Source organism: Magnolia sinica, chromosome 8 (genome assembly GCF_029962835.1).
Source record: "Magnolia sinica isolate HGM2019 chromosome 8, MsV1, whole genome shotgun sequence".
Lineage (NCBI taxonomy): Eukaryota > Viridiplantae > Streptophyta > Magnoliopsida > Magnoliales > Magnoliaceae > Magnolia > Magnolia sinica.
Window position 1 is genome coordinate 68,847,962 of NC_080580.1, and position 27,615 is coordinate 68,875,576.

Here is a 27,615-nt window from a genome sequence, read left to right on the forward strand (position 1 = left end):
TAAAAAGAGAGAGGAAGGCTGGACGCTGCAGCAAGTAGCGTCCAGACGCCCCTGCCACTTGAAAGAAAGAAGGAAAGAAGTTTGGGTCCCCAACGGGCCCCACCCATGATGTATGTATTCAATCCACGCCGTCCATCCAATTTCCCAACTCATTTTAGGCGTTGAACCGAAAAATGAAACTAACCTAGTTCTCTGGTGGGCCACACCATTAAAAATCATGTGAAAACATGTTAAAACATATAAAAGTACTTGCTGGGGCCCAATTGAAATTTTTATGCATTTGAAACTTAGATTGAACGCTCCACCACGTGGGACACACACAACAGATGGACTGGATCATCCTGTTGTGGGCCCCATATATGAGAAACAAAAAAAAACAAAAAAAAATAGCACTCTGACGCTGCAGCAAGCAGCGTCTCTGTTGACCCTGGAAAGAGGTGGGCCCCACCACAGGCCCTACCTTGATGTATGTCGAACATCAGCACCGTGCATTTGATGGGTCCCCTCTTAAAAATGGGTCACGCCAAAAAGAAACCGTACAAAGAACTTAAGTGGCCCACACCATCTAAAATAATGTGTAGTCATGGCTAAAATATATAAAAGCACTTGCTGGGCCCTACTTGAAATTTGGATGCATCTGAAACTTGGACTAACCCATCAACCACGAGGGACACACACAACAGTCGGACTGGATCATCCTGTTGTGGGCCCCATATTTGAAAACAAAAAAAATATAATATATATATATGCTGCCGCCGTCAGTGTCTGGATGAGACTGTAGCAAACAGTGTCTGCTGCTGACGCTGGAGGAAAGTGGGCCCCATCACAGGCCCCACGTTGATGCATGTCGAACATCAGTACCATGCATTTGATGGGTCCCATTTAAAAATGGGCCACCTCCAAATTTCAGCCATACATGGAACTCAGGTGGCCCACACCATCAAAACAATAAAATAAAAATAAAATAAATTTATGAAGCTAAATAAATCAGCAATTTTATGGGTCTGATCATGTGGTATATGTTATATCTAAACCATCCACCCATTTGGTGAGCTTGACCTAAGGCTTGAAAGAAAAATAAGATAGATCTAACTATCAAGTGGGCCACACGATAAAAGGAGCAAGGATTGAACATCTACCATTGAAACCCTTTTTTGGGTCAGAAGTTTTGAACCAATATAAAATTTGTCTTTCCCCTTAATTCAGGTCTTTATGACCTTATGAATAGATTGGGTGGAAAATAAATGTTATGGTGGGTCCGATGAATGGTTTAACGGTGAAATCATTATCCTAATTGCTAATTGAGGAGAGGTCTAGATAATCTTTGGTTATGATTCATTTTTGGATAATTTTCTAAAATGATCTCTAAAAATAGATGAATGGTGTAGATATAATAAATACATCACTTTAGCACCCATGTAACTTTGATCTCCTTGAACCATTCATACAACTCGAAGCTCAAGCATATAAAATCATGTGTTAGGTCTACCTGAAATTTGGATGTATCTGAAACTTGGTCTGACCCCTCAACCAAGTAGGACACACATAATGGATGGGCTAGATTTATGAACCACACCTCTGCGGGCCCAACAAATAATTATGAATATTTAAGGGAGGGTAACCCTCTCAACTTGTGTGTGGTATGGCCCACTTTGATGTAGGTGTTATGCCACTTAATCCACCATGGTTATGACATGATTTATATTCAAGATCCTCATCATTTATTTATTTTATCAACCCCTTTGACGGTATGTTACCAAGACTCAGGCCCATCCAATGATTAGATAGCCGTTCATTATGAAATAATGTAAATTGAACTCTCATCACTAAAAATTTATTATGGGTCATCCTGATGATGTATTAGATATTCAACCCATCTAGCCCATGTACCGGGTCCCCTCTAGGGCATTGTCCCAAAGATCAGTCAATTCAAACTGAATTGGACCACACAATACAAGGCTGTGAGAATAAGGACTTAACTATTGAATCCAACCTAAAGCCACCATGGTGTATCTATTTAATCCATGCGGACCATCCACTTCCTCATATCATTTTAGGATTTGTACTAAAATCAAAGTAGACCTAAGTCTTAAGTGAGTCACATACGACTTAACCTCATGGGAAAGCCCCATGTGCTCCACCATATAGAACTCATTGTAAATTTCATTTATTTGTGGGTCCAAGAATGTTAAGGCCCATTTTAAGTGAATGTCATGTGGGCCCATCAGTGGTAGCCTTGGGCCAACCATTAGGTCTCTTCGACAAGAGTTTGTAATCTCCATGTGTTAAACATATGACGAACTGGTATTGTAATTTTTGAAGTAATGATGGTTAATCCCTTAAATGGGTTGATCGTGGACAGCCCTTGATCACTTGGCACTTTGGTTAAAGTACGACCCTAAGTAATAGGATCATGTGACTTGTGTCTAAACCCTTAAACATGTTTAATTATAATAAATATGTAGACTCTAGTGGTGTGAGGGTGTGATATACCTATTTGGTCCATTAATCATGTAGGTATTTGATGTATATATAGCCGCCTAATCATAGGCAATGGTGGAGTATATGTAGTATACGTAGTCATCTAATTATATGAATGTGAAATACGTACAAGGCCACTTAACCATATGAAATCAAGTGGCATTGATGGCCATTCAATGACGTAGGTTTATACTTATCGATATAGATACCGCTACTTGAATCACATATAACTAAGTTGTACACTAACTGAATGTGATGTAGAGTTATGTTACCCAAGCTAATGCTATCAAGGTCCTGAATTCTATATGATGTGATCTCTAAACTGTAAATGGTACGACGAAATGTGGCTCTTGACCCTTAACTGTGCAGCACCAAATATGAGTCATTAACTATGTGATGTGTAAAGTGGTTGTAGTATAAGACTTATTATAATTGGTGTAGCCATGTATTCGTGGCCTATGGGCAAGGCCCATTGGGATATATTTCCAGCCTATATGATGAGGCTCATTGTGATGTATTTCCAACCCATGTGATGTGGCCTATAGTGACGTGTATTAGGCCCAGGTATGTGGCCTACTTGTGAAATAGATTTAAGGCCACTTGCAATGTATTTGAGACCCATGGGCGTGGCTCATTGAGATGTATTTTAGGCCCATGGGTTGTGGCTCATTGTTGGGTATTTGAGGCCCATGCGTAGAGCTCACCTATTGTGTATTTGAAGCCCATGGGTCGTGAAGCCTGATGTGATGTATTCATGGCCCATGTGATGAGGCCCATTGCGATGTGTAAGGCCCATATGATACGGCCCAATGTGATGTATATGCGGCCCATGAGTGAGGCCCAATGCAATGAATGTGCGGCTCTTGTGTGAGACCCAAAGCGATATATCTGAGGACCAATGTGATGTGTGATTTTACCATGATGTATGTATTGATGTTTATGTGGGCCATTCCTTGGGGGCAATGTTGGTTAAATGTTCACATTGTCGAAGCCAATTGTTAAGGCTAGTTATTGATACTGATTGTGAGTATGTGACAACATAACATCATTATACATGCCCATACGCATCATCTGCATGTTTGTTATGAGATGTGGTTGACCATTAAATATGTCGTTGGGCAGATTGTTATGAGACTCCCCGATAGGCAGAGGTTATCTCACTTGAGCATGCAGTATACACATGATTGATGCATGACTGGATTGTATGACTCATGCATCTCGCATTATGATTACTGTACGCCCTAGCGACACCAGGGCCGTAGCCTTCACAGGCATATCGTGGATGACCAAATGGGACACCGAAAATATTTGGTTCTAGCATACGAGCGTCATAGATGTCCCTGGGTGAAAATCCCTAAACCTCTGAGGCCAGGAGACGCCCCAACGTCGAGACCGAGTGGATATATGAGTGCCCGAGTGCCGAATACTAGTAGACCGCGTCTCCCACTGTGTCGTGGTCAGTTGGGAGGGGGTGTGGCCTTACTCGCCCGAGGGTAGGGGGCATTACTAGACTGAGTTTGACTAGCTCGTGAATGGGTCCGCTATCGATGTGCCGGATAGGTATTGGCAGACTATTGGCCAGGCGGATAGTGAGGTTTCTTCCACTTGCATGGTTGCATGTCTAGTGGGTGGAGATTGTATGTAGAGTGTACTAAACCCCGGTGATGATCCTAAAGATGAACTGTACTGATATGTGGACTTATTGAGCAGGAGTTGCATACTCATTCATTCATTCATTCACTATCCACTCGGGCTGGTGGTGCGCAACTATTTGTTACGTGTACCTTCGCAATGGCCAGGATTTCGGTTGCGGCGCGTGACTAACCTGAGATTAAGAGTTTACCATATTGAGTCTGACTATCCAAATTAGGTATGGGACTAGTTTGGATAGAAGTTCTTTGTGATAGACCCCATAGTCTGCGATACTACGTACTACCATCCCAACTTCACTCCAGTATAGTCATTTCATTCGCATCACATGTTGCATTATATTAGTAACATTTAGCATTTCGGGTTATTATGTTTAAGTATTTAGATACGACTGACGGTATTCGTGAACTCATCAGGAACTGTATATTGCATTATATCCTCGGCATCAAATATTTAGCTCTTTATAACTCCTCATTTACATACTGGTTTATATTGCGTATTCTGATATTGTATAACTCATGGACTTGTCAGTATTTTCGATATTGTATAATTATGGCATGACAATATGATGATGATGATGCGATTACGGATGCATGTAATATGGTTATGGCTGTGGTATGATTTTCTTGTAGCATATTTATCTTGCCTGCATGTAGGACACATTACACACACGTGTGTATTCACTAGGCTTTTTGCCTAAGCCTCCTATTTTCCATATTTTTTCAGGGTTGAAGTAACTTCGAAGACTTAGCTTTCTCGATGCATTACATCTATTCTTCGATTTGGCAATGTTGACGTTACGTACCTTTTGTAAAGCATTATACTTGTAACCATCGGGACTTATGATGGAGATTGTTGCTTGGTAGTTTGATCATGGATCTTCATGCTCAGGTATTACTATGTATATACATATATATAAATTTAGTCAAAAATCTTCCTTGTGATGTGCCGAACTCGGGTCTTGGTGTATGAAAGTTGAGTGTCGAATTCGGGGCATCACGGAAGCTGTTCGTCCCCGGGTTTGGGGCGTGACAGTTTTCCCGATGTGTTCTAGGAGATTCCGGGGTTACCACCTCGCCGGCACACCGAGTTTCAGATGGATCTCGTGCCTGGTACTGCACCTATTTCGAAGGCCCTGTATCATATAACACCGTTGGAATTACGGGATCTGGAGAAGCAGTTGGACGAGTTGCGTGAGTTAGGATTTATCCGTCCGAGCAGTTCACCGTGGGGAGCGCCGGTACTCTTCGTGAAGAAGAAAGATGGCTCATTAAGGCTTTGCGTAGATTACCGCGATCTCAATAAGGTCACGATCAAGAACAAGTACCCACTTCCGAGGATCGATGATCTGTTTGATTAGCTGAAGGAGGCGCAGTTCTTTTCAAAGATAGACTTGCAGTCTGGTTATCATTAGGTTCGAGTCTGAGATGAGGATATCCCGAAGACAGCCTTCAGGACGCACTATGGTCAGTTCCAGGTCATATCCTTCAGACTGACCAATGCTCCCGTAGTATTCATGCAATTGATGAACGAGGTCTTCAATCTATATCTCGACCAGTTTGTTGTGGTGTTCATCAACAACATTCTAATATATTCGAGGACTCATGAGGAGCATGAGTGACATCTGGAGAATACCTTACAGACCCTCCGTGCACACCAGCTTTATGCGAAGCTGGAGAAGTACGAATTCTGGCAGGAGGAGGTGAAGTTCCTCGGTCATGTGGTGATGAGGCAGGGTCTCGCAGTGGACCCCTCGAAGATTGATGCTGTGCGTCAGTGGGGCCAACCCATGAACGCATCTGAGATCCACAGTTTCCTTGGTTTGGCAAGCTACTACTGACGTTTCATTGAGGGATTCTCTCGTATTGCAGCCTCGTTGACTAGGTTGACCCGGAAGGGTGCCGAGTTCATTTGGAGCGACGCTTGTGAGTAGGCATTTATGGAGCTGAAGGACCGCCTCACGTCCATTCTTGTCCTCACTCTTCCCTCTGTGAGTGATGGGTTTGTTGTATTTACTAATGCCTCATGAGTTCGCTTAGGTGCTGTCTTGATGTAGCATGGCAAGCCAGTGGCTTATGTGTCTCGCCAGCTCAAGGTCCATGAGCTGAACTACCTCACGCATGACTTGGAGCTAGCAGCAGTTGTCTTCGCATTGAAGGTATGGAGGCAATATCTCTATGGGGTGAGGTTCGAGCTCTTCTCCGACCACATGAGCTTGAAGTATTTGTTCTCTTAGTCTGAGATGAACATGAGGCAGAGGCGTTGGATGAAGCTCCTGAAGGACTATGATTTTGATCTTCAGTGCCACCCGGGCAAGGTGAATGTGGTGGCGGATGCCCTCATCCGTCAGCCACGAGGCTTGGTGGCGCACATGATGATTCAGGAATGAAAGATGCTTGATGAATATCTACATTTGACTTTGATATCGACTTGCAATCTTCTATTATACAGTTATTAAGCTTGTCAATTCAACCCTCTCTTGTTGGAAGGGTGATCGAGGCTCAGCAGGCAAATGAGTCAATGCAGAGTTATCAGGCAAAGACAGCATCTGAGAGTCAGTCAGATTGGCAGATTGGTTTTGATGGTGGACTTCACTTCAGAGGCCGATTATGTGTCCCGGATATTCCTGAGTTTCTTAGAGATCTTATGATCGAGGCACATCGATCGCGGTTCTCTATCCACCTTGGGTCGACGAAGGTGTATCGAGATATGTGGCGTCAGTATTTTTGGGTGGGGATGAAGCACCAAATAGCCAGTTTTGCAGCCATTGAGCGTCCTGTCGTGGAAGTGAGAGCATGTATCTACCGATTTTATCATGGGTTTACCGAGGACTCAGCGTGGTCATAACGCAATCTGGGTTGTCGTGGACCATCTGACGAAGTCGGCACATTTTCTTGTGATTCGTGAGACTTAACATTCGGACCGACTCGCCAGGTTGTTTGGTGATGAGATCATGAGACTGCATGGTGTTCTTGTCTCGATTATTTCAGACCGAGACCCAAAGTTCACTTCTTACTTTTAGGGGAACTTTCAGAGAACGATGGGCATTGATTTATGGCTCGGCACCGCGTATCATCCGCAGACCGATGGCTAGACCGAGAGGGTCAACCAGATTCTTGAGGATATGCTTCGGGCCCGCGCTATTGATTTCTCGGGTAGCTAGGACGAGCACTTGCGATTGGCTGAGTTCGCGTACAATAACAGCTATTAGGAGACTATTGGCATGGCTCCTTTTGAGGCATTATACGGCAGATCGTGCAGATCTCCGAGTTGTTGGACCAAGGTTGAAGAGTGACGTCTCTTAGGTCCTAATCTTGTGCAGTAGACATCAGAGGTCATCGACATCATTAGACAGAGGATGCGCGCAGCTCAGAGCCGACAGAAGAATTTTATTGTTCGTTGGCGTCGTCCCTTGGAGTTTGCTATTAGGGACCATGTGTATCTCAAGGTCTCACCCATAAAGGGTGTGGTTCATTTTGGAGCGAAGGGCAAGCTTGCCTCGAGATTCATAGGACCTTTCGAGATCACCGGGCGCGTTGGCGCCGTAGCCTATCGGCTTGCCTTGTCATCTTAGTTGTCTGGCGTCCACAACATTTTCTATGTCTCTATGATAAGGAAGTGTGGGTCAGACATCCGTTGGAGGTTCGTGAGAACACTTCTTACATTGAGCAGCCAGTTCGTATCCGCGATCGAAAGGAACAGGTCCTCTGGACCAAAGTTATTCCCTTGGTGAAGGTGTAGTGAGGCCATCATAGTGTGGATGAAGCGTCTTGGGAGTGCGAGGCTGAGATTCGAGAGCACTATCCCCATCTTTTCGATGTTTGATTGTATGTTGTATTGTATTTTGATTATATATGATGTTATGCTTTCTATTCCCTTATGAGTTATGTTTAGTTGCAATGGTAGTGTAAATTTCGAGAATAAAAATTTTATTACGTAGGGAGAGCTGTATGGCCCATTTCCTAGTCCATACCGCTCCGTATACTCGTGTGATCCTTCTCGTCGAATTCCGATAACCTGCGACCTATAATTGACATTTACGCGTGACCCTAAGTTGTATCCCGTAGAACTGAGTCGGTTTAATCTGAGACTTGTACTATTGCGTTGCACTATCGCCGCGGTTCCAACGCCGCATCTTGCACACCTATTCGATACCCTGGCCAGGAGATGTGGGCCTACGTTTATTTTGAAGAAACGCCGTGCATTTACAAACCCAAGAGAATCTCTACAACCCATCCTATTAATCAATCAATCAATCAATCAATCAATCAATCAAAGTACACAACCCATGTTTTCTTTCTCCCCAAGTCAAGCAACCTACCCTAAGTCAACTCTCAAGTCAAGTACACCTATCACTCACATCCATCACTCACACCCATTACCTCTCTCTTACAATCGCCCCTTCTCTCTCTTTCTCTACACATTTTCCAAGCAACAAAAAAGTGGTGGACGTCCAAGCATTTTCAAGGAGAGAAAAAGATGTTGTGTGTGACCCACTTTCTATTCCATGATCCATCATCCTAACCCTTCAATTCTCATCACCTTCCATCAAAGTCAGACACAAGAAGATTAGCGTTCCATCGGACCAAGAAGATCTAACGGTGGGTGCTTTATAGGCCTAAATTTAATGCTTTGATGATGGGCCAAGTGAGGCCTACCGATTGATGCTATGGATCTCACTTTGGACCCTAGGTGTGGCCGATGGCCCACCTTGATTCTCATGATCATTCCATGATGGGGGCATTCTTCATGGACCCTATTATGATGTTTATTTTTCTTGCATGAATAGGGTCATCTAGACCTTGCATTTTGGTGGAGAAACGATCTCCACCATTGATTTTGATCGGTGGACTCACATGTAATGGGACCCACTTGATGTATGTTGTGATGTATGGAAGGGAGGGCCCATAGTGCCGGGGTCCCTCCATCACTCGGTCTTTCTCTCTCTCTCTCTCTCTCTCTCTCTCTCTCTCTCTTTTCTCTTGTTGTTGGCCCCATGATGTATGTAACCTATCCATGTCATCCACCTTCATGGGACCCACTTGATGGACGTGTAGGATCTACACTGTCCAGGCCATGTGGGCCCTACTTTAATGGTGATGGGAAAACACAAATATCAGATTGATCCAAATCAGGTGGGCCACATCTATGTGGCACCCACCTTGATGAAATATTCACACCATCCGTCCAGCGTCCTTGGACGCTGGAGGTGGACTAGGTGAAGTGTGAACAGACATTGGGATGTACTAAAAGCAAGCAAAAATATTAGTTTGATTCAAAATTTCTGGTGAGCCGCTCATGCAGGCCTTACCTTGATGTATGGGTCTAATCCATGCCGTCCATTCCATTCCCCAGCTCATTTTAGACGTTGAGCCGAAATATGAGGCTAATCCGATTATCTGGCAGGCCATGTCATAGAAAACAGTGGTTTCCACCATTAAAATCCATTAGGGCCCACTCTGAGGTTTCTATACACCAAAGCACATCGCATATTGGGCTCATTTGGTCTGTCATGAGCCGAAAATCTAATGGATGGAGCGGATCCTCCTGATGCGGGCCCCGCCTAGGAAAAACCTCAAGGAAAAAACACCCAAATTATTCGTTATTTAACATATTGGGGACGTATAAGGTCCATCGCTAATATGAGGAGAGCGATGGACCTCAAATCCGACGTCCAGTCTTGTTCAGAAATTAGCGACGAATTTGGTCCGTCGCTAAAATATCTACGAATTAATTTATTTTTTTCAGATTTGTTTGTATTTTTTTTAATCTTAGACCTGACAATCATTCAAAAAATAATTCACATGGGATGAGATTGAGAAAATAAAAAAGTAACCGAGTCACAACTCTCTCATTTGCAAAAGATAACATTGAGAAAATAAAAAAGTAACTTGAAAAAAGGAAATTGGTTTCTCTAATGTGAAGGTAGGGATTCGGGCTTTTCTTCAAGGAAACCAAAAAGTTATTGAGGAGAGGAAAATCTCCTGAGGTCTGATGGTTTCCCTCATTTACAAAAGACAACACTAAGGAAATTGATTTCCTTTTCTACAAATTCCCCAGAAAAGGCTGATTTCCCTTTCCTCTCTCAGATCTAAAAAAAAAATTGAAACCTTTTCTTCTCCACTGTGTAGTGGAGTCTACTTTACTCCTATACTTTGTATAATACAATACTTTTTTGTTTGTTTAAATAGAAGTCACTATTTATTCACTCAATAAAACACTTGCCTCTTTTGCAAGCGATAGGAATTTCTCAGAAAAAGAAGAATTTTCAGAGTCATAACCAAATGATCCTAGAACCAGTATCCCTGGAACAAAGCATGCTAATTCATCCATCTGCATATATTTTGAAATGAAGCACTCAAAACTCCACAGAATAACATAATTTAATAGAGAACTACAGTAGACTCAGCACTTAAGCAAGAAGTTACCTTGTGAGACAGAGAATCACCATTTTTCTTACGAATGTATGAGAAAGAGGATGGCTTGGTTTTCCGCACCAAGCTCACAAGACCTTGCATTGATGTTTCCCACATTTCTCTGTTTATATACACTTTAATTAAATAGCAAGGTCATCAAGGTTGTTGATTTTAAAACACGAAGCTAGATATATGTTTTGGTAGTAGAAAATGTATCAGAAGGGTGCAAAAAATAACTTTTATAAATCAATAGGGATTCTAAAGGCTATGTATGGATTTCCCTTGTGAAACAGGGAGGGCATGATTCATTTCCAGCCAAATCAATATCTTTAGAATTTTCAGGTTGCACCTGAACTGCTACAGATGTTGATTTTGGAAGGAAATGGCAAAAAATGATATCCCACATTACATGTTTCCAAAACAAAAGGTTAATCCTTCTGTGAAAATATCACCAGCAATTGTGATTGGGGGTGCATCCAAAAGCATCTTAAATGCTACAGTTAAATGTTCCTGAATTGAAAGGATAACGTGACTCTCTAACTTGTAGTGCTTCACAGCTTCAGTTTTGTTTCCTTGTATCCATGCTTTAAGTATTCATAAAAGCTGAAACGGATAATTGCTCAGTATTAGCTATAATATGGGATTTATAAATGAAGTTGCATTTGGTACAACTTCTATCCCCAATAATTAACAAGATCATCTTTCTATTAAAATCAGACTGAAAAGAGAAGTACAACTAGAACTTTATACACATCCATTTTCACACTTGAGAACCTAAGAAAACAGTTCAACTCAGTTCTACAACGGCAAAATGGGCTCTGACTGAGTCATCCTAAGGCCTGTTTGGATTTGTCGAAATAATGGGATGGAAATCAAGTTTTCTTGAAATTTCTGCTGTTTGCATTTCATGTTCTCTCAAATTTTCAATGAAAAATATGTTTCCACATTTTAGATTTTCCTTGAAATTTGCCCTTTTCTTCCCTTCTAAAAACCTAAGAAGCACAATTTCCTCATTACAGGAAAATCGGTTTTCCCTCTGAATCCTTCCACATCGAGTCCTTCTCAACCTGTCTTGAAACCAATCTCAGCCCTCCCTGTCACCATGGCCAGCACAGGGCACTCATGGATGGCAGATGTGTGTAGGAGGTGGGTTTGCTACATAGAAAAACTCTCTTTCATTGGAATCTGTCCATCACCACTTGCCTAGTCATGCCGGAATCTGGTGCCATTGTTAGCATGCCAGTGGACCGCCAGGTGCCAGGATTTTGAGGTATGAGTTTGACATTGTTTCTGACAACTGGAGTTTTCTGTTGAGAAGGCATTTGTGGAGGGAGTCAAGTGGTTGAAGGAGACTTCTTGCTGCTAGGCTTTACTGAAGGGCCTATTTCAGAGGTTAACAAACCTTGATCAATAGTGACTTGTGTGGCCTAGCCCAAATCTGGATTGTATTGTTTGAGAACAGCATGTTCAACATATCTGGAAATGCAAGACCATTCCTAATCTCGATTTTTGTGCATGCATACAAAGTATAAAGATGTAGCATAGAGTACAACGAAACCCATGTATAAAACATCATTGCATGAACATAAAATACACAGCTAAGTTAATTAATTTAACTGGGATTTGAGAATTGAAAGTAACAAAAATCAGTGCATTTATGCAATTACTTAAAAAAATCCAACTTGTCCTATTTTTATTTATTTTTACTGAATTCTATTAAATCTACCTAGTAGAATTCCTTATTGATTTTGATTTTTCAAACATAGGTTAACCACGCCAGATATCAACTCGACATTAAAAAAAACCTCTTAAGCAATATGTGAATGAAATGGCAGCATTGATGCCAATAAAAAACAAATAGCTGAATGAAATGGTAGCATTGATGTGAGAACAAAGCACATACCTTTTTTCTTGAAGCTCTTGCAATGGCCTTTCTCGATTTATCAAGGAAGATGGAAACCAGCACAACTGATGCAACAAGTCAAGCAACAAGTCAATGGATGGAACTCCACATGTATATAATCATGCACAATGGGGAGCAAAGAGTTACTCTGTAATACCCAGGTAGAGGAATGTAGAACACATTCAGAAAACAAGTCTACGAGTTGATATTCAGTTGTAACGAAAAACTAACATTAATTCAAACAGTTGGGTTGCATTCAGATGCACAACCAAATCAAACAACAAACATGTGGCTCTTGATCAAGAGAAGAAAAGCAAACCTTAATGAGCTCTTTGGAAGAGAGAGAGAGAGAGAGAGAGAGAGAGAGAGAGAGAGAGAGAGAGAGAGTCCTAACAAAAGAAAGCAAATAAACTAAGAAACAACAACAGAGCCACCTTAAGATATGAAATCATGGGGAGGAAAAGAGGATCTTCTATATGACATTAACAGCCAAGAATACAATGCAGAGTTTAAGTTACATAAGCTTTCACTTTGTTGCATGACTTATCAGTCCCTGTTCATTCCCACTCAATTGTACACATGGTTTTATGGATGGTGAATCTAGAGCAATAAATCTGATGAGCTATATTGTGGATGTCCAATGCTACAATAACCATATCAATTGAAGAATCCTATATATTCAAATACTAGATTTCTTTCATTTTGAATATGCACCATTCCTACAGTGTACACATATCGATTGTGGTTTTAGTTTGCCACACATGGAGTGTTAGCATTTAGAAACACGACAACAGTAGATACAAATAAGATTGTGCATGTGTCTTTTGAATTATAGATGGATGATGTGTTCCATCAGCCATTTTTACTACTCAAGTATTGGGCAAGTTGGTCTTGTTTGTTCTGGCTTCAAGTATGAGTTAGCATGTCAAAATCCCAAGTTTATAAAAGGCTGGAATTAGTTTTTCATTATCATGTGAGTCAATCTTGGAAGATTGAAAAATGGATGTATGAATCTCAAGTTTTTGATTTTTTTTTTTAAATTTAACTTTATTATTATTTGGCATTTTTCAGGTTCTGCCAAGTTCAGTGCAGTACTTAGTAGGAAAGTGATCCAAACCCAATTATGTTGTCGGTCGATGAAAATCACTTCCTGTATCCCTGCTAAGCAGGCATTATATTTGGCAAAATCTTATATTTTGTTTAGTAAAACCATGATAGTCAGCTTCATTTACTTTGAAATATATATCATCGGTGTAGCAATTGTTAACACTTTGCTATCTTTCATTGGATGTCCATTTAAGGGTTAAGATTGTTCAATCAGATTTGATCCAGAACTTCGGTGGTCCCTAAGAAGAGTTTTAAACACTAGATGTTTAATCCTCGGTGTCTGATATTGTGTGTGTACAATTCAAAAAAGGGCCTATTGATTTTTCATCTTTTAGTCACGATTTCACCGAATCAGGCAAAGCACTGTACCATTATAACTCTAGGAAGATTTCAATGGCAGACATTATTATACCTAGTGTTTATTGTGGTGTGGTCCACTTGAGCATTGGATATGCTCCAGTTCTAGGCTCATGCATCCAAAGGTGGGTAAGACATATAAATCTAAGGTGGGTCTTACAAAGGATAGTCAACTCAAAAGGTAGGCATTATAAAAGAAGAGACAGATAAACAAACATTAAAAAAGTTTTTCTAAGCCCTCTACCTACTGGCATTGATGCTCATCAGAAAAGCAGACCAACCTGATTTTTGGGTCAGGTGATCTACATGTTGTCATGTTAATTGGATTTTCCAAAACTCAGGCCCATAGGAAACAATGAAAATCCATTGGGACCTCTAAATTCATGTGGGTTGAATTGATTTTTATTTTTGAGGCATTTGAGCACCATCGATCTGTCTCAATCTTACTACTATAAAAAGGCTAAACTATAATGCAAGAGACACGGCCATGGAAAATCAAATCATATTCCTCCATAAATCACATCCTTTTTTATTCTTTAATGAGTGGTATAGAATACTTGTGCCATTCTGAGAGAGGGTTAAGATTGAAAGTGTAACGCCCTGAACATCGGGGGTCGAGCAGGAGCTCAACTCCCGAGTTCCAACACATCACTTATGCAACATAGAAAATGATGATTAAATGTTGTCTGTATTAGTGCCTTAAACATGAGTGGGATTATACCAAACAATATATCATATTTCAGAGACAGTTAAATTTCGCAAGCGGAAGACTGTGATAATTATATAAAATATATAAACTGTTGTAAGTCTCCAAAGTGTAAACATGTTACCAAGCTAAATATATACATGTATACTCCCAAAATGGATAAAATGAATATACATGGGTGCTCCAAAATGTAAAATGACAAGTGTAATGACATCTAGATAACATCCCTGCAACCCCGTCGATCAGAACATGGTCTACATAGACTCGCCTGATAGTTGCATATAGAAGAACTCCTCATCATCGTAAAAGTCCGGCTCTGCCTCGAAAGCATTGCCATCATCTGCATCTACAACAGGGTCTGGTTGGTGTTTAAAACACCATCCCAAAACGTGGGAGTGAGTGATCAACTCAGTGGAGCCATAAAACAAAGGTTAACATGTTATCAATTCAGTCAAACAATAATGATAAAGCGGTACAACACTCATATCATAATGCTCTTGTTAATGCAAAGATGATATGCGATAATGATGTATGCCCTTACCTGCACTCCCTCTGCAACATCATTTTATGATCGCGGCATGTAACACTCCTGCTGTGCTCAACTCTAATGCTAAAGGCACATGTAATGTGGTGCATGTGCGTGATTAACCAAGTTCTTAATTAGACATATTCATACAGTAGGATTGGGAAGCTAAGGCACCTCCCTTTATATCATATACCAAAATATTGATCCATCTAGGGTTGTCAATCCTAGTAGTCACATATGATAGGCAGTTTCCAGGTCGCTACGGAGCGGCTCGTCACCTCAGCACAGGCCTGGTTTATACTCGAGGTCACTACAGAAAGGCTCGTCACCTTAGCGTAGTCCTAGTGTATACTCGTGGTCACTACGGGCTCGTCACCTGATCATAGGCCGACAGCTCGAATACAGTGTCCCATAAACCACCATATTCGGCTCATGAGTTTGGGTTGCTCACTGGTCACTACAGGGAGGCTCGTCACCCTAGCGTAGGCCGACAACTTGACCACGGTGTCCCATATACCACCATGTCCGGCTCATGAGTCTTATTGGTCGAGGTACCAAGGTTAAACGAGATCTTCATTGGTAAGTTAGTACCTTAGATTCAAGCAGTAGCGTCCATACATGGTGAACATATAATGAGTTAATCGGGTTACTTGACAAGCTCGGTTAGTACGAGCATACGTTGACTTGGTTGACATAGAGTGCGTAAGCACTCCGTGTGGCCTAACCACTGTCGACAAATCTACATATGACTTGGATTCCCCGAACACATCTGATGTGGCGGAACGACCTCGGCCACTGACTCGGGAATCTTCACCGATCACCTGGACTACGTCGTAGCCCCCAACACACTCCAAACAATAGCATTCACATGCCGTAGTCAAAGACAACATGTAATAACTAGAACTGAATATAAGTCTTACTTGAGTATTTCAACAAAACACATACCACATATTACCATACATAGGCATTTCATCCCTAAGCCACATAGTAGTAAGATAGGTTACATAGAGGAAACTGTAACTATCGATAAAGGAGTTGAGAGTCCCATCTCACCACCCTCATCACATACCTTTACACAAGCATTTTCTCATTCAAGCATTTTATCAAACACTTAGACTACACATATCACACATATATAAATAAATTAGTAAAACACATATTACGGTAAATCCCTTCACGTAGGGGTTGCCACATGCACAACAATCATGTATTTACAATCAATAATTATGGTGAGTACAAATCCAAATTCCATGTTCATTCAAACATTTCAACAAACACATGGAATGCGTTATAAATCAACATAGTCTATATATAAGCATATGTATGAAAAACCTCATATCTAAGCACATGTGATAGCAATCAAGCCATTCATAAATCATTACTGACATCGAAAGCCTTGAAAACCATAACCTAAACATTTATAGTCTGCAACTTTTGCTGGTAGACTCGTAACGAATTCAATTTAAACACTAAGTCTCGCCTACGGCATAACGACAATCTATAGCATGAAATATGTTAGCTACTTCAACACTTACTCTATTTAAATCCCTAAAACAGATTAGGATTAGGATTTCTTACCCAAGTACGGAGTCAGAATTGCCAGAATAACGATACGGTAATGGTGGTTAAGCACGTGGAATGGCAGGGAAGAATCCCAGGAATAATCCCCCACTCTCTCACTCACTTTCTCTCTCTTTCCTTCTCTTTCTTCTCTCTTCTCTCTCTAGGGTTTGCAAATTCGTATGTGAAGGGAGAGAGAGGGTTTAAGGCCCTTATATAGGCCCAAAACTGAACTCAATGGCCCCAGGGCCATGGTATACTTAGGTTATAACCAAATAGTGGTCATTTCGGTCCAACGGAGCTATTCTGGAGGCCCCTTTTCTACATGCGGTCGGACTTAAGCTCCCTAACATTGGATCTAAGTCAAGTTAAGATCTCGGTCTGATCGGATCAGTGGATCGGCCACAGGGGATCAGTTTCAGTTCAACAGTCACCGGTACTCGATCAGGGACACAAGTGCACTGACATGTGTTGGAAATTTTCCCTGATCCGAGGGTGTAATTGGATCAAAATTTGATGGTCTGAATCCTTAGATTCCGCCTGCAAGCGAACGACTCAATTCACTTAAGTTTCAGTTCATTTTCTAAAGATATTCGCGTTTCTCACGCACTTCACTCCGGGCTCATGTTATGCATTTCTGGATACCTTTAGGACTTGATTTTCGAGATGGTTGCCAAGTCCAGCAAGGTGGTAATAACCGTATAGATTTGGGGAAATCGGACTTTTAACGCGCGGTCCAAGTCCGATACGGAGTTTCGATGCGCTCCTAAGAGCAACTAGGTTTTGATATGGATCCTAAGTTTTTAGGCAATGTAATGTTAGCGATCATGTAGATTTTGGGTCATACAGATCGTATTTAAAGTGATTAGTGCTAATTTCACAGATAATCTAGTTTAGCACCTAATTAATCCACATCTAATTTCTAAAGGGATTTGGTCCTTAGTGATTTCTGCCTGAGGTGGTACTCGGGTCTTTGTATGAATTTTTTCGAGACGTTACAGAAAGCAACAGCTTAAACCTACGTCTCCATTCAAACATTTTTCTCTAGTGCCCTTAAACATCTCATCACCCTATTGTCGCTAATACATTAATCATCCATCTAACTGTTAATAACATTTGCATAAAATAAAAGGAAAATCCCCAGGAAGAAACTCACAAGGTAGTTAAAGATGATAAGTTCCCCAAAAAGGGCGGCAATTGTCCACTTAAGTTATTAAAAGACAAATCACTACACCAAGAAATATGTTAGTATCAGCATATAAATATTGGAAAACAAAAGGTTTCCAACTTTAGAAAGCCATTTTTACAAATTAATTAATCTAGTGAGGCCATGAAAGACATCCAGCAATTCTCCACTTAAAAGATTACCACTCAGCGACCTAGGAGAATAAAACAATCAAGAACATTAGTGAAAAGATCAAAACAAAACAACTCACACTAGTATGATGGATTAAAAAAAAGATACTAGGTACACCTACAAATATGATAGAAGAGTTAGTCTTGATAAGGAATCAGGGATGATTCTATTCAAATTGTTATCTGAAAGGAAACTGCGACAAATAAAGAAAAATAGATGTTTGAATCAGTTGGTGCCCAAAAAGTAGAATATATGATTGCACAACCCCATAACTAATACAAACAACTACATTATAACTCTTTCAAAAATATCAGAGCATCAAAACCAACATGTTCAAGGTTCAGAACATACAATGATCTTATTGTTGAGGGCAAATTATAAGGAATGTGTCCACCAATATGGTTGTTGCTCAAATCTGTCTCACAGCAATAGTCAACAAATTCACAATAAAAAAGAGCGATGAATCAACACATCGTAGGGTAAAAAATAAGTAACTTGTTAATTCACACACGCATGAAAATAGACAAACAGAGAGATAGAGAGAGAGAGAGAGAGAGAGAGAGAGAGAGAGAGAGTTATTAACAAATTACATATAGTGCTATAATTCTGTAAGTGCTATGGTTTTGTGCTCCTTTGGTTGTCAAATTTAGTGGTGCCAAAACATCAATCTATGTCTTGTGTAGCTCATTGGTATATTTGATCAAGACATTGCATCACTTCTCTAAATACGTTGCTTCAAGTCAAGAATGAGGATTTACTTTAAACCATTTCAAGAAATGCAAGTACAAGCTACAACGAAGGAAGTGATTTTGTTCAAAGACTCAAGTTAGTGTATAACTTGAAATGAAGTATAATTTAAGCTCTAGAAGATCTCAAGTTTAATGCTACATCAAGTATAGAGATCCCAAGTTTTACAATCTTCAAAGGTTAACTATCATATGAAGTCTCGATGTTCATATCTCACTTTCTAGGTATGATTGACCTTAGATTGACCTTAGGGTAGGTCATTGTGTATACATAATTCATATTGAAACTTTTTATATGAATTTGGTCTGTTTTAAACTATTCCTGGACCTTGTTCGACTAGTCCTAGAAGTACCTCGACCAGTCCAAGAAATTCCAGGACCAGTCCTAAGTTGTTGCAATTTTTTAAAATTTTTTGGTTAAGCTACGACCAGTCCTAGAGTCTTCTCGACCGGTTGTGTGAATAGTACTTGACTTGTTCATGACTTTTCGTGCACCTTCGACTCAAACTCTAGTAACTAAACTTAGTGCCTCATGACCAGTCGTGGGTTGGTCACGACCAGCCGTGGAGGGCTCATGACCGGTCGTGGACAACCTTCGATCAGTCGTATAATGGTTTTATCTGATCGCGCTTAAAATTTTTAAAATCTGTTTATTCTACGATCATTCGTACTGTCCTCAGGACCAGTTGTAGACGAGTTTCTACAACTATAAATAAACGACAAATTAAACGACAAATTTCAGAGTCTGATAATCCAATTCAAATAAAATCAAGGCATCACTCTGAGATAAGTTTGTGTTCATTTTAAGCTAATTTGTGCATATATAATATTCTCTTTTGTTAGCTTTATTGATTTGATTTTGTTTCTATATTCCAATTTGAATTAAAAAGAGGAATTGTGATATACCTTCTTCTTGGAATCAAAATCAAATATAGCTAGCCCAACTGGTTTAATTTAAAATCAATCTAGAACCGAGAACCATTTCTTAAGTGAGTATTGGACATTGAACTTTTATTCGAACTTCTACTCCGACTTGGTTCTTCCGGGCTACAACAAAAGGAGAAATTTAGGTATTTTATTTTATTATAAATTTTATTCTTTTGGTTTTATTTGAGATTAAGCCAGAAAAATCTCAATCTGTTGGTTATCTAAGGAGAGCCAGAAAACTCAGAAGTGGGGTTTTTTAAATTATGTAAGCCCATTTAAAAGACACACTTATGAAGATTTTAGGTGAACCTGAGAAACCTATTTTCATAGTGAACGCTAATATCCACTGAGTGAGATATTGGGAGTGGAGTAGCAAGTTGTGTGGGCTGTTGTTTAATAGTTGGTGAACACATAGGCAAACCACTATAACTCTTTGTGTTTTGTGGATGTGTGATTTATTTTCTATCTTTTATCATTCAAAGTTTGTGGGATGCATGTGTGGATGTGAATGTTGTAATAATTACATTTTAAGCATTGTGGGAATGTTGTAATAATTTAATATTTCTATTCCTTGCTATTTATTTATTCCTCTTCAATTTGAGTTTTTGATACAAAGAACTTTCTAGAAATAAGGTTGTCCTGCCATAAACCCTTGGTTTTTATGGTGTAAGGTTGTCCGTAGAACAACATTTGTATCAATCTCTCAATACTTGATTATTGAGGCTACTTTTCATTTCTGTATTGTGAATTAATTTCTTTTATTTGGCTATTATATTTTTTTTTTCTGCTGTTAAAGCTTAAATTTGACAGTCCTATTCACCCCCCCTCCAAGACATATAGCTTGGCCTTTTTAAGTGGTATCAAAGCCTAATAGCTCGTTTTAATTCTTGTTATTTGGATTTATTTCCTAAGCTATCGATCTAAGCTATTTATAAGATGTCAAATTTTGATAGCCTTTCAGTCACTAAGCCTCCACCATTTGATGGCACCAATTATGCCTATTGAAAAGCTAGGATGAGGATTTTCCTTAAATCTATGGATGAAAGCGTGTGTGGCAAGCCACAGTGACTAAATAGACCCCTCCTACCACTGAAGTAACTGGTATCGATGGATCAAAATCAATGAAAGTCTCACCTTATTTTACTTGGACCACACTTCAAAAAAGTGAGAGTAGTGCCAATGCAAAAGCACTAAATGCAATCACTTGCGCACTATCACCGGATGAATACAAAAGAATTATATCCTGCGATACTGCAAAGCAAGCTTGGGATATATTAGAAATGACACACGAGGGTACATCAATTGTCAAGAAATCTAAAGTCCAAATCCTCACAACCAAATTTGAGGAATACATATGGAAGAAAATGAAATGTTTATGAACTTCTATACTAGATTAAATGACATTGTGAACACTATGTGGGGTCTTGGTGACAAAATCTCTGAAAGTAAAGTTTGTACAAAGATACCGCGCTCACTCCTTGAATGGTTCAATTCTAAGGTAACTGCGATCCAGGAACTTCGTGATACGGATACTATGAGGGTAAAAGAATTAGTTAGGTCTTTACAAACCTATGAGTTAAATTTTAAAGCTCCTAGAGGTAAATCTATTGCCCTTAAGTCTTCTAAAAATGTTTCTCAAGAAAATAATAGCAATTCTGATTTAGAAATTCTAAAGACGATATGGCTCTTTTAGCAAAAAAGTTTTACAAGATTTTCAAAAGTAAAAAGAGGGTTGACTTTCAAAAATCAAATGATAAGAAGAGATTTAAATCTAAATCTAAAACTTGGAAATCTTTGAAAGATAGTCAATGTTACAACTGTTAAGAAAATGGGCATTTAGCAAACAAGTTTCCTAAAAAGGACAAACCCAAAAAGAAGAATATGTTAGCTACTTGGGATGAATCTTCTGGCTCTGAAGCCTCTTCTGAATCAAAAGACTCTGAAATCGAGTCGGGCAATGAAGTTAAAGCCCTTATGAATCTAGCCAAGTTCACTTTTTCAAATCAGGATGATTTAACTAGTGAAGAAAATCTGAATAGTGATCATGAAAATAAAGAAGATCTTCAAGATGCTTATAATGCCCTATACAAGGAAAGTTGTAAAATTGCCGTAAAACTAAAACTTAAAAATGGAAAGTATTTAAAACTTAAAGAAAACTTTGATTCTCTTGTCTTAGAAAAATTCCATATTTCAGATTGTTTTGAAAAATGCAAATGCGAGTTAGAATTCAAAACTTCCCAAATTGAAAATCTTAAATCTGAAAATGATAAACTTAAACTTGAAGTCTCTTCTCTTTTGAGTTTAAAGGATATATGGAAATATGCCCAAGGTGATCCAAAGTTAGAAAAACTTTTATCTGGATCAAGAAAATGTGGCGATTGATTCGGTTTGGGCTACAATAAAAAATATTCCTCCTAAATAAAAAAATACTCCCCCTAAATTTGTGAAAGGAGAGACTTCAAACTCAAAAGGGACAAGTATTAATCAAAATTTTTGTAAAAATACTAAAAATTTTCAGAAATCCAAGAGCAACTATATCAACTATAAAAATTAGAACCAAAACCCTTTAGCTGAAAAAATAGTTGATCTACTTAAGGAGCTTTTAAAATCTAACCCAGTAGGTCACTCTTACGACAACTACAAACAAAAGAAGACCAACTATACTCCTAAACCCAAAACAATTATGAAATGGGTTCCTATGGTTACCTGCTTGGTTGCCCACACTGCTTTTAAAGGTACAAGCCATTCAAAGTGGTACTTAGATAGTGGATGCTCAAGGCATATGACTGGTGATAAAAGTCTATTCACCGATCTCAAAGACACGGCTGATGGGTCAGTCACATTCGGTGATGGCAGCAATTGCAAGATTATTGGCCAAGGTACGGTTCAACTCTATAACCTCCCTTTGTTTAAAAATGTCTTATACGTTGAAGGGTTAAAGCACAATCTGTTAAGCATATCTCAAATATGCGATAACAATGATAGTGCAAAATTTTCTAACCAAGGTTGTGAAATTCTAAATAATAAGGGTTCAGTAATATTAATTGGTCACAGAACTTCTGAAAACTACTATATTGTTAGTGAATTCAGCTCATCTAGTCAACCGTGTTACATGGTCCATACCGATGAGACTGATTTGTGGCATAAATGTCTTGGACATGTACACTACCGTATTTTGTATAGACTGAGCAAAAGAGAACTAATAAGAGGTCTACCTAAATTATAAAAAATAGACAAAATTTGTGGTGAATGCCAGATTGGCAAGCAATCAAGGAGCTCTCACAAGAAGGTGAACTCCAATGCCACATCAAGACCACTCGAGCTTCTCCATATGGATCTTATAGGACCTACCAGGACGGAAAGTCGAGGTGGCAAAAAATACATTTTAGTAATTGTGGATGATTTTACGAGATTCACTTGGGTAGCTTTCTTAAGAGATAAATTAGAAACCCTTGATGAAGTAAAAAGAATTCTCAAACGGATTCAAACGAAAAAAGGTTCTTAAGTCTGTAAGATTTGTAATGATCGTGGATTTGAATTTGAGAATAGAAATTTTGAGAAATTCTGTAGCGATCAGGGAATATCGCATAAATTTTCTACGCCCAAAACACCACAACAAAATGGAATTGTAGAAATGAAAAATATAGTGCTTCAAGAAATGGCTAATGTAATGTTGAATAGTATGAAGTTATCTAAAAATCTTTGGGCTGAAGCCGTAAATACTGCTTGTTATATAATTAACCAGGTTTATACAAGTAAATTTAATAATAAAACAACTTATGAAATGTGGTTTGATAAGAATCCTATTGTCAAATACTTTCGAGTTTTTGGCAGCAAGTGCTATATTTTACGTGACCATGAAAATTTGAGAAAGTTTGACACTAAAAGTGATTAAGGAATCTTTTTAGGATATTCTTTAAACAGTTGCGCATATCGAGTATTGAACAAAAGGACCGGTGTTATTCAAGAATCTATTAATGTGGTCATAGACGATCACTTGAATACACCTGCCCCAAGTTCAGATAATGATGAAGTTCTTTTAATTGACAAGCTAGATACTTCATCAAGTCAAAACAATTCAGAACTGAGGACTGTTAAAGAACATCCAACCACTCAGATTCTTGAAAACCCTCTCACTGGTGTTCACACTCGTAAATAACTTGAAGATATGTAATTACATATGTTTTACATCCTAGATTGAACCGACAAACGTAAAAGAAGCTCTTATTGACGAAAATTGGATTGTTGCGATGCAAGAAGAGCTTAACCAATTTGTGAGAAATGATATTTGGTATCTTGTTCCTAGACTTAAAGATAAACATATTATCGAAACTTAGTGAATTTTTAAAAATAAGTTTGATGAACTTGGTAATATAATTCGAAACAAGGCTAAACTGGTTGTACAAGGGTACACTCAAATTGAGGGTATTGATTATGATGAAATCTTTGCCCCAATAGCTCATCTTGAGTCAATCAGACTATTTACATCCATTGCTTGCTTTAGAAAATTTAAAATTTATCGAATGGATGTGAAGAGTGCCTTCTTAAATGGTGATCTGCATGAAGAAGTGTATGTTGAACAACCAATGGATTTTGAAGACCCTATGAACACTGATCATGTCTATCGCCTTAAAAAGGCTATTTACGACTTAAAATAAGCTCCCAGAGCATGGTATGAGAAATTGACTAAGTTTTTACTAAGTCTTGATTTTCAAATGGGAAGTGTAGATAAAACTCTTTTTATTAAGAAACTTAATGATCACATCTTAATAATGAAGATCTACATTGATGATATTATTTATGGATCTACCTGTTCTAACATGACTGTTGAGTTTGTAGCTTTAATGAAATCTAAGTTTGAAATGAGTATGGTTGGGGAATTGAATTATTTCCAAGGGTTGCAAGTGAAACAACAATCTGATGGCATTTTTATTTTTCAAACCAAATATACTCTGAACTTAATCAAAAAATTTGGATTTAAGAACGGTAAGAATTTTGATACTCCTATGAGTACAACTCTAAGACTTTCAAAGGACTCTATAGGCAATAATGTGGATCCTAAATTATATCATAGTATGATTGACAGTTTACTTTATTTAACTGCTAGTAGACCTAATATTGCTTTAAGTGTTGGTATTTGCGCTAGATATCAGTTTGATCCTAAAGAGTCACATTTAACAGCTGTTAAGAGGATTATGCAATATGTCGCAAGTACTGCTAAATTGGGTCTCTAGTATCCATATGATACTAGTGTTCAACTGGATGGGCACTCAGATGCTAATTGGACTGGTAATATTGATGCCAGGAAATCAACCAGTGGTGGTTGTTTCTATATTGGAAATTGTTTGGTTTCTTGGTTTAGTAAGAAGCAAAGTTCTATATCACTCTTAACTGCCGAGGCTAAATACATCGCAGCAGGAAATGCATGTACTCAGCTTTTTTGGATGAAACGTACGTTAAGCAATTATGGAATTGCACATGAATCAATGATATTACATTGTGATAATTCCAGTGCTATAAATATTTTAAAAAATCCAATCTAGCATTCACGTACCAAGCACATTGATATTAGGTATCATTACATTCATGAATTAGTGGAAGAAAAGCTGATATCTTTAGAATACATTCCTATCGAGACTCAACTTGTTGACATTTTCACTAAATCGCTTGACAAAAGCAGGTTTAATAAATTAAAATTTGATCTTGGTATGTGCATTTTAAATTGATTATTCATGCGTAGTTATATCATAATGTGTATATATATATATATAATATATATATATATATATATATATATATATTTGATGAATTATTGGTTTAAATTTCAAATTTGTATGAAAAATGCATGTTTATGTTGGTACATGACTAGTCGTGGTACGACCTGTCAAGGACGGCCTAAGACCGGTCGTGTAGCGCACTGGTCTCTTTAATTTGGAAAAAATCATCATCTTCCTCATTTCTTCTTTTCTCTCCAACAAGTCATGGCACGACTAGTCGAACCCTACTGTTTGATTCATCAAGGTTAGTGCATTTTTTTTAGTCTTACTTGAAGATTCATGGTCTATTTTCTTCAATTTCTTCATTGGAATGCTTGATTTCAAGCTTTGTTGAGTTATTTGGGGTTTTCTTCTTAAATTTCTATTTTTGAGAAAATCCATTCCTTATCTTTTGCAACTCCTTAGTACATTGATTTTCTTATTGCTAATAGATGTTAGAGGAAAAAAGAAAACTTCCCGTGGTCCATCTTCTTCTGGATCTACTCCAATAGCACGGTGCTACCTTCGGTCACCCGAAGATGATCCCTCATATGTGCGGGATTTGAGTTTGCGCAATGTTATTGTTGAGCGATTTGTCGATCTTGAACACATTACTCCTTTTGGTATTCTCCCACTTCTTCCAGCTGTAGGATGGGCTAACATCTTACATTGGGTTGGGCCTGCATACCAATATATTACTCAGTCCACATTTGCATGTATCTCTGATTTTTCGACTGAGAATTTAACGTTTAAAATTGATGTTAGAGAAGGTCCACTTGAAATTGACCGCCATCTGATTTCAGGGCTAATGGACATACCTGCTAATGATGAGGGTATTCCTATTCATACTCTAGCTGAGAAACCCTTAGAATCAGAAAAACGCATGTTCACTAGAGATCTATGTAATATGAATGTGCAATGGACTCATAAAGGGAATGCGCTCCTCTCAAAGTACTTGCTACCCAGATATAGGCTTCTCCACAGAATCTTTATTTCAAATCTGTATCCGCGTTCTGGTAATAAAACAGAGCTGACATCCTTTATGGTTCGAGTTTTGCACTCTGTCATCTCTGGTCACTACCAAAAAAATGGGCAAAGGCTACGGACTAAAACTGTAGCCATAGACCTATGGCTACGGTTTTGGTCCGTAGCACGACCGTAGTCGTAGGTTCCGTAACAATAGGTCTTGAACCTATGGCTACGAATTTAATCCATAGCTATTGATCCCAATAGCTACAGATATAATCTGTAGCAATTATATCTGTAGTAAAAACCACAAACAGCTACGGATATTATTTGTAGATAAAAATCCGTAGAAATAGGCCAAATTTAATAATGGCTATAGCTGTCAGATAACTGGCTACGGTCAATATCCGTAGCTATTTCGTACATTAAAAAAATATATAATCATTTGTTCATTCAATTACCACCTGCATAATTATTCATTCATTCCATTGCAATCAATTACAATCATTCATTCATTCAATTACAATCCTTCATTCAATCAATTACAATTACAATCAATTACAATCCTTCATTCAATCAATTACAATTACAATTACAATAATGCTGAAAATACAAATCTTTGGCTTCATTAGAGAAATTTGCTCGACTTCACCCTGAAATTTCAATGATAAAGAATTGAAAGAGAAGATATATTTTGACGGTATGATATTTTTTTCACAAGTAAATAGGCCCTTTTCAGCCATCACCTACCTGAAGAATCAAAAACCGATTGTTGTCCAAGTCTACTCTTTTTCCTTTCAATTTCTTAGTGACCTCTGTAAAATTACTTCACGGTCATTTATGTAGTACTTTGAAGAGTTGTCTCGAAATGCAACTCTAGTAATGACAAAGTCACTTCCTATAACAGCTTCGTATATTCCATCATCCTACAAATAGTTATGATATTCATAAATCAGAATGACCATTGGGGGAAAGAAAAATAAAGTGAAAGAACTGCATCATGTATAACCATTTTTTTCTTAATGAATTAATAAAAACTTAAAGAAGAATGAAATTGACACAAATGGAATGGTCTCACCATATGGTTTGTAGGTTTAGATTAGGGAGTTGAGATTAGGATTAGGTGTAGGTTTAGGTTTAAGAATTTGAGAATACAT

General features: G+C 38.6%; 2 long non-coding RNA genes across 2 annotated transcripts; both read right to left on the reverse strand.

The window, feature by feature from the left end:
* Positions 1-10,356: 10,356 nt before the first annotated feature.
* Positions 10,357-11,208, reverse strand: LOC131254041 (uncharacterized). Its single transcript, XR_009175452.1, has 3 exons — positions 11,089-11,208; positions 10,560-10,668; positions 10,357-10,464 (listed from the first exon to the last, which is right to left on the reverse strand). It is a non-coding gene; the product is annotated as an uncharacterized LOC131254041 (long non-coding RNA).
* A 15,761-nt stretch (positions 11,209-26,969) lies between these two features.
* Positions 26,970-27,379, reverse strand: LOC131254042 (uncharacterized). The gene is made up of 2 exons (XR_009175453.1): positions 27,209-27,379; positions 26,970-27,111 (listed from the first exon to the last, which is right to left on the reverse strand). It is a non-coding gene; the product is annotated as an uncharacterized LOC131254042 (long non-coding RNA).
* Between the last annotated feature and the right edge of the window lie 236 nt (positions 27,380-27,615).